Below are 8,449 nucleotides of genomic sequence, written 5' to 3' on the forward strand. Positions count from 1 at the left end.
TGTGCTGGGCAGCATGAGGACATATGATCCAAAGAGCTTGTAATAATTCACCTGAAATATTAACTGTTAGAGAATAGATTTGTACTTGATTGTCACGTTCTTTTACCTCCTTTCCAACCTCCGTCTATTGTGTGTCATTATCTCAGGTTCTTCTCTTCTCCTCCCACCCCACCCCAGACCACCACCCCCCCAACCCCACATAAAACCCCCACCAGCCCCTGAGGGGTGAGGGCGCGGGGCTGGCGTTTCTGTCGACGTTTCTGTCGTCCCCGAAAAGAATTCTATTTTTTGAAGACTTTCAGATTTGACCCGAAGCAAATGAAATCGGTGTGTGGGTGTTGGGGGGATAGGTGTGTGTGTGTGGAGGGTTGGGGGGTAGGTGTGTGTGTGAGAGGGTGGAGTAAGTGTGTGGGGTGGGTAGGTGTCTATGGGGGTGTAGGTGTGTCTGTGGGGGGGGGTAGGTGTGTCTGTGGGGGGGTAGGTGCGTCTGTGGGGGATAGGTGTGTCTGTGGGGGGGTAGGTGTGTCTGGGGGATAGGTGTGACTGTGGGGGATAGGTGTACTGGGGGGTAGGTGTGTCTGTGTGGGGGGGTAGGTGTCTGTGTGGGGTAGGTGTGTCTGTGGGGGATAGGTGTGACTGTGGGGGATAGGTGTGACTGGGGGGTAGGTGTGTCTGTGGGGGGTAGGTGTGACTGTGGGGGGTAGGTTTGTCTGTGTGGGGGGGTAGGTGTCTGTGTGGGGGGTAGGTGTGTCTGTGTGGAGGGATAGGTGTGACTGGGGGGTAGGTTTGTCTGTGCGGGGGTGTAGGTGTCTGTGTGGGGGGTAGGTGTGTCTGTGGGGGGATAGGTGTGACTGTGGGGGGATAGGTGTGACTGTGGGGGGTAGGTTTGTCTGTGTGGGGGTAGGTGTCTGTGTGGGGGGTAGGTGTGTCTGTGAGTGGTAGGTGTCTGTGGTGGGGGGGTGTATCGTGTGTCTGTGGGGGTGTAGGTGTGTTTGTGTGAGAGACAATCCCCTTCGATGACAAGCAGCTTGAAGACTAAAGCAGATCAGAAGACCTTCCTCTTTGACCATGCTCACAGTCACCTCCTTCCTCCTCCTTGGCTCTGTGTCAGGCTCCGCTGTCAAGCCCTTGTTGGTGGTGGAGGGAGGGAGAGAAGATCAGGAACAGTAACAGCATGGTTGAGCCTTTATTGTGAAGTTTCGCGCCCCCCTGCCCTCACCTCCCCTTTCCATTTAAGGGACGTCCTCCTAACGTGAAAGGCGCTACACAACTGTAATTTGCTGCTGTTGTTGTAAACTCTGTTTATCATCACGTCTTTTGTTGTGACCCTTCCAGAGGGAAGAGTCTAACTCATCCATTCCATCCCCTTCATTAGTTTAAAGACATGAATCACATCAACCCTTAACTTCCTCACCTCTGAGGGATGTAACCCCAAAATCTGCCCAGCCTCTTGTCACAGATAAACTCCATTCATTTCCACGTGTTGATCTTGTGAATCGATGCCCTCCAAGGCTGGTCTCCTTGTCAAAATCGATGTAAACTGAGAAGAAGATAGCGCCACATGGCATAGCTCTGCCCTTAGATCTCTCCTGGAGATTCCCAAAGCGTTGCTTGTTATAGCTGAGTGGATCTGAGTTATTGCAAGGGACATATTGATAGCAATAAGTGAGTGAGTGAGTGAATGAAGAGAGAGAGAGAGAGACAGGGCAACTCATAGCCATAATGAAGAACGCTGGAGTTCAGTTCCTTTTTTACACCAGCGCTAGTTGTCCTCTGATTTGTGTTTAATGTGAGATGTCGCTGTTGTTGCTGTAAAAGTCCACGTGTGTTTGCCCCTCCTCGTTCCCTTGTATTCGCGCGTTAAATGAACAAATGTGAAGAAACGAAATGTAAAACAACAGCCTTCGGCTGCCCATCAGACACCCCAAAGCTTTTGCCTCAGCGTCTCTGTCTCTTTACGATTTTAGGACCATAGAAATTTAGAACCCAAAGGAGGCCATTTGACCCATTGTATAAATCTTGGTGTTTGCTGCTCCAATGAAGGCCTGAAGTCCTTCGAGAAGTCCTGTAGCTCACTCGACTTAGAGTGAGCACCGACTTACAAACCAGAGAGCCCAGGTTCAATTCCCGGGCGGGGCAAAACCTTAGCCAAATTTCCTTACTCCACACACCACTGTTTACCCAGCAGTAAGTAGGAACCCGGTTGTTACTCGATTGGCAGATTACTTTCAGGGGGTAATAATCCCTCCCCACACTAAAACAAAATGTGGTCACCCAATCCATGACTGTTTGTGGGACGCTGCTGTGTGCAATTGGCTGCTGCGTTTCGCCCACAAAATACAGTCAATCCACTTCACAATATATTCTGTGAAGCGCTTTAAGATGTCTCAATGATGCAATCTGGTGGTAGATCAAATACCAGGGTTATTATTATTTCAGACAACTCTCCGAGGAGATAATGATATACATTTTTAAAAACTCTTTAGCTTAATCTTTGTTTTGAAGCCGGTTCTTTATTAAAACTTTTTGCCAATTAACCCTGAATCGGGAATTTTCAAAACTGGGTGACAATCATAAGTTTTAAGGCCGTAGTCTGAAGGTTAAACTGTGGCTGCAGTTTTGGGGTGCAGGTCTATGCTCAGCCAGCAGAGGGAGACAGTGGATGCCCCTTATTTGGCCATGTTCTGATGTGGACCCATTACCTGGTGTGGAGTCCGGTCGTGCGATGTGCTAATTTAACACACTTTGTGCTAATCAACACTGATAATTAATAAACCGCCTTTCCCAGGTGCTAGAGGCAGAGGCGGACTTGTCCCCCCAACCGACACCTTTACAGCACAGAATGTGGCCATTCAGCCCATCGGGCCTATTCTGGGTCTGAAAGAGTAATCCATTCAGTCCCCCTTGCCCAACGCATCAAATATTTCCCTTATTCAAAGTGTGTCAACCTGGTTCAGTCGGTAGCACTCTCGCCTGTGAGTCAGAAGGCTGTGGGTTCAAGCCCCATGTTGAGACTTTGAGCTCACAGTCCAGGCTGATGCTGTAATGCAGGGCTGCATTATCAGAGGTGACAGTGCCTTTCAGATGAGATGTTAAAGCAAGGTCCCTCCAGCAACCTGTCAACCAACATTCTCATGCCTTGCGTGCAATGCAATGTGTTAATTAGCACATCACGTCACAAAATTCATTCCACCTATATTCTAGCTGATTGAGCCATTGCTGGTTTTACATGTCGTAAGAAGCCATTTACACTGATTAATGGCTATTATTCCCTCTGCTCTAGAGACAAATCACTAACAAATGCAGAAAAAGGCATTATATTTGTACTGTAATAGACTTGACAATTTTGAATGGTGTTTTTAAAGAAAGAAATATATATATATACAGAGAGAGAGAAAGATTTCACAGCCTGTTTTATCCTTTGAACGTATTGCACAATTGCAGATGATGTGTTTCCTGCTTTTAAGATGAAGACTTGAAGACGTGATATGCACAAGTGGAGAATAGGAAACACGTCTATGTGGGTCAAATCTGTGTTTTCGTTATTCAGCCAACATTTAATACTATTAAATAAAATAAGATTGCACCAAAACTCAAAGTATGGCTAAATGAGTCTTTTATTTGGCTTGGTAATGGTGCATTGTTTTAGCTTGAGTCACAGGACACTCACTTAATAGCCAATGCAGCACTGGGGGTGAGTTCATAGAATTATAGAGCATAGAAAGAGGCCATTCGGCCCATGGTGTCTGTGCCGGCTCTTTGAAAAGAGCTTCCAAATCAACCCCATTCCCCCGCGCTCTCCCCATAGCCCTGATTAACCCCACTCCCCCGCGCTCTCCCCATAGCCCTGATCAACCCCACTCCCCCGCGCTCTCCCCATAGCCCTGATCAACCCCACTCCCGCGCTCTCTCCCCATACCTCTGCAAACTTGTCCTCCCCAAATAATTATCTACTTCTCTCTTAAAAGTTGTTATGGAATCGGCTTCCCCCAGCCTTTCAGGCAATGCATTCCAGATCCCAACAACTCCCTGTGTGAAAACATTTCTCCTCACCTTCCCTCCGTTTCTTTTAACAAGTATTTTAACTTGGTGTCCTCGGGTTACCGACCCTCCCGCCAGTGGGAATAGTTTCTCCTGTTCACCCTATTGAATCCCCTCATCATTTTGAAAACTTCTATTAAGTCTCCTCTTAACCTTCTCTGCTCCAAGGAGAATATCCGAGCTTCTCGAGCCTCTCCTGATAACTGAAGCCCCTCATTCCTGGTACCATTCTGGTCAATCTCCTTTGCACCCACTTCAATGCCTTAACATCCTTCCTAAAGTGTGGGGCCCAGAACTGAACACAGTCTCTCGCTGAGGCCTAACCAGTGTTTTATATAAAGGTTCATCAGAACTTCCTGACTGTTGTACTCTATGCCCTTATTTATAAAAAATAGTATCCCGTAGGCTTTTTTAACAGCTGTATCTGCCTGTCCGGCCACCTTCAAAGATTTACTATCTGACCCCCAGGTCTCTCTGTCCCTTCACCCCCTTTAAGATTGTACCATCAGCTTTTATTGCCTCTCCTCATTCTTCCTTCCAAAATGCATCACTTCGTATTTCTCCACATTAAACTTCATCTGCCCCGTGTCTGCCCGTGTTACCGGTCTGTCTATGTCCCCTTGAGATCTGCTACTATCCTCCTCACTGTTTGCTAGTTTTCCCAGTTTAGTATCATCTGCAAACTTGGAGATTGTCCTCCCTGTACCCAAGTCCAGGACATTTATATAGATCACAAACAGCAGTGGTCCCAATACCGATCCCTGGGGGACACCACTGCAACTTCCCTCCAGTCAGAAAAACAACCGTTCACCATCACTCTCTCTGTCCCCAGACAGTTCTGTATCTGCTGCCACTGACCCTCTAACACTGTGGGCTTCTATTTTGCTTACAAACCCGTGTTGGCTTTCCTTTATTAACCCATATTTTTCTAAGTGAAAATTTATTTTGTCCCGGATTAGAGTCTCCAGAGTTTCCCCACTATTGACGTTATGCTGACTGGCCTGTGGTTCCCGGGTTTATCCTTCTGCCCCTTTTTTGTACAGGGGAGTAACATTTGGAGTTTCGTTGTCGGAAGTGCTGTTCTTCATATGAGACATTAAACCAATCTGATTGTTCAGGTGGATGTTAATGATCCTATGGCACTTTTCAAAAAGGGAAGGGAGTTTCTCTCTCCTGGTGTCCTGGCTGACAATCCCACAAATAAAATGGTCAATCACTTCACGGTGTTTGCGGGTCGTTACTATGTGCAAATTGGCTGCCTACAAAATACACAGCCGCTAGACTCTACAGTGAATCCTGTAACGAGCTTTGAGAGGTCCTCATGATGTGAAAAGTGCTGTATCAAATGCAAACTTTATTATTAATAATTATTATTTGTTTAGTACGAAGCACAGGTTTGATTAGTGAAAAATATTCAGGGTTAGAAATTAGATTGAGAAATCAATGAAGGAACCTTGAGGGAAATTGGATGTGTTGGGTGGATTGACCAAGGGTGCAATCCTGTCTGAAATAATTGCTCACTGTGTTGGTAGTCATTTCCTCCCATAATTGGAAACAGTGGACTTTCTGGGACCGTTTTACGCAGGAATTCAGGATGGTGTTGAGGTAGACGAAAAAAGGGGGGAGCTCGACAGCGAAGTCAGGGGAGGCAAGACCCCAAACTGGGGAAGAGCTGCCGTGATCACAACTGCAGATTGATATTGAGCACAAGCTGACAGGAATGCTGCTTGGGGAACGTTCACTGCAGATTCCATGCTGAGACCAAAGGCTCAGTTGGGCGCTGGACATGCCAATCAAGACTTAGGAATTGGTTCATCTCATCCAACCTTTCAGGCTCTTTCCTCCATAGGAATGGTTTCCTGCTTGTCCTTCATCCCCTCTGCTCCACAATTGGCGGCCACACTTTCAGCCACAATGCCCCAAAGCTTTGGAACTCTCTCCCCCTATCCCTCCGCCTTGCCCCTTCCTTCCCATCTTTCAAATCACAACCGAAGATCTTCCTCTTCGACCATGCTTACAATTTCCTCCTCCCTCCCTGCTCCCAGCTCAGCCTATGTTTAAGTGCTGAGACGCTGCCCTGCATGAAGGGTGCTATATAAATGCACCTTTTGTTGTTGTGGGAATAGACATGGGACAGATGACCTGCACACGGCTGGAGATTGCTAGCTCGAAACTTGCTTGATCATATGACCAATTAATGATGCTCCTCGTGGAGTGGGGAGGGAGGTGGGGTCTCCTGGGAGCTGAGCTGGTTGACAAGTTTGGTGATGGAATGTCGGAATCGAATCAACCCTCTGTGATGGTCTCTAGCCCGGTTTCTGAGCCAGGCAGATCCGTAGTATTACAGGGCACTCCCTGTTGATGACAGCACAGCCCAGCCTGGCTCATCAGCAGGACTCAGAGAGACGTGGTCACTGAGGGACAAGCACTCTTCCCACTCAGTTGATATTAACCCTGAAAGCCAAAGCCCTAACAGGTGTCCCAACCTTCTCAGCTTTGTTGGGCTGTGAAATTGGTTACACCAAATGCCCTTGCTTTAATAGACTAATCATTTGTAAGTTGCTTCAGAGAGGCAAAGAAACCAGGTGAGGAAAGAGCTTATAAATTCGTATTCTCTTTTTTTTTGCCCAGCCGGGTGTCTAGCACAAGCAGAAACCCATCACCGTTGCTTAAGAGCCTCCAAACCAAGATGAGATTTCCATTCATCCCACCTCACATGGAAATCCAGGAGATAGATCGTTGGAATGGAATGTGCTCTCTCTCTCTCTCTCTATGGAGGGATACGTCCTATCCTGTTTACCTAATTCCGGAAAGTATTAGACGCAGGTTGGCAGGAGCCAAAGCTTGGGGACCCCAGAGTGTGTGTTAGGTTAACTGCTGGAGTCTAACCAGCTAAAACTACAGGATTATGGAGAGGGAAAAGGCCAAGTAAATGGGCCTGAAAGGAGAGCCAGCAGAGAGAGGTTGAGCCGAATGGCTTTCATCCCTGTTGTAAATTTCCATAGTTCTACATTCACTCGTTTTAATACCAGTCTCTGTTTAAATGAGGCGTGAACTGAGAAACCAAAGATATGAAAAAAAACAGCTGGCCTTGAAAGCAGACAGACATTCTGCAATGTTTTCAACCCATTTAGCAATGAATTATTGCAATTCAGGGAAAAAGGATAAATCTGGGTAATCCGCCAATGTAGCGCTGTGTGTATGGACAAACGTGCACAGAACAATGAGATGCAGAAATACTGCCCATTAAACCCTACCTGAGCGTATCTGTCACACCCGTAGGAGCAGAGGGAATGGTGGAGAAATAAAACAGAAGGTGTGAGAGAGAGCTGGTGAAATAAAGAATTGAAATAAATCTTGAAAAGGATAATGGGGCTAAGCTGTGACATGTGCCCACCCACCATTGGCAATGATTATTATTATTATTGGTGTGGGAGCTTTCAAGCCTTTCTGCCCCTGCTGTCTGGAACTCCATCCTAGAGTCCCTCTGCCTCACCCCCTGACTCCCCATCTTTGGTGACATTCCCCCCCCCAACCACTGGCTCCTAACCGGCTCTTCGAAATGATTTGAGACATCCTCCTGACTTGAAAGGCACTGTACAAATGTGAAATTGTTGTTGAAAACGAGACTGGTGAAGAAACCTGCATTTCTTATAGCGGCTGAACACCTGGGAACACCTCACCACATTTTTCAGTGCTTTGGCACGTCCTCCCGACGTGAATGGCGCTCCTCCATGGCTGTTTGTGGGACACTGGCGTATGTGCTGTCGCGACATTGTGCTGACACATTTCGCCCACAAAATACCCAGTCACTCCACTCTACAGTGTATCCTGTGAAGCGCTTTGAGACATCTCAATAACACAATTAAGGCGCTGTATCAAATGCAAGAATTATTATTATTATTAAGGTCTCATTGGAAAGATGGCACCTCCGATAATATACTGCTTCCCCCAGTACGGCGGAGCATCAGGCTGCACTGGCAAATCATTTGTCGACCATCTGATCGAGAGGCGAGATTGCTACTGACTGAGCCAAGTAAGCCGTGAAAAAAATAGATGGTGTGCTAAAAGATCAAATGGGTCTTTTGAGTGATGGGTTGAGAGGAATTGTTGCAGATGTGCTAAACACAGGATACCACATGTGCACCAGAACCAGACCACAGTACAACAGAGAGTGGACTCGGCAAAAGCCTACAAGACATGTTATAATAATAATAATCCTTGCATTTGATATAACGCTTTTCACGTCGGGAGGACGTTCCAAAGCGCTTCATAGAACACACTGTAAAGTGAATTGACTGTATATTTGTGGGCGAACGCGGCAGCCAATTGCGCACAGCAATGTCCCACAAACAGTCGTAGATTGAAATGACCAATTTTTATTATTGTTTTTGGTTTTGGAGGGATT

Source organism: Callorhinchus milii, unplaced genomic scaffold, assembly GCF_018977255.1.
Source record: "Callorhinchus milii isolate IMCB2004 unplaced genomic scaffold, IMCB_Cmil_1.0 Scaffold7, whole genome shotgun sequence".
NCBI lineage: Eukaryota > Metazoa > Chordata > Chondrichthyes > Chimaeriformes > Callorhinchidae > Callorhinchus > Callorhinchus milii.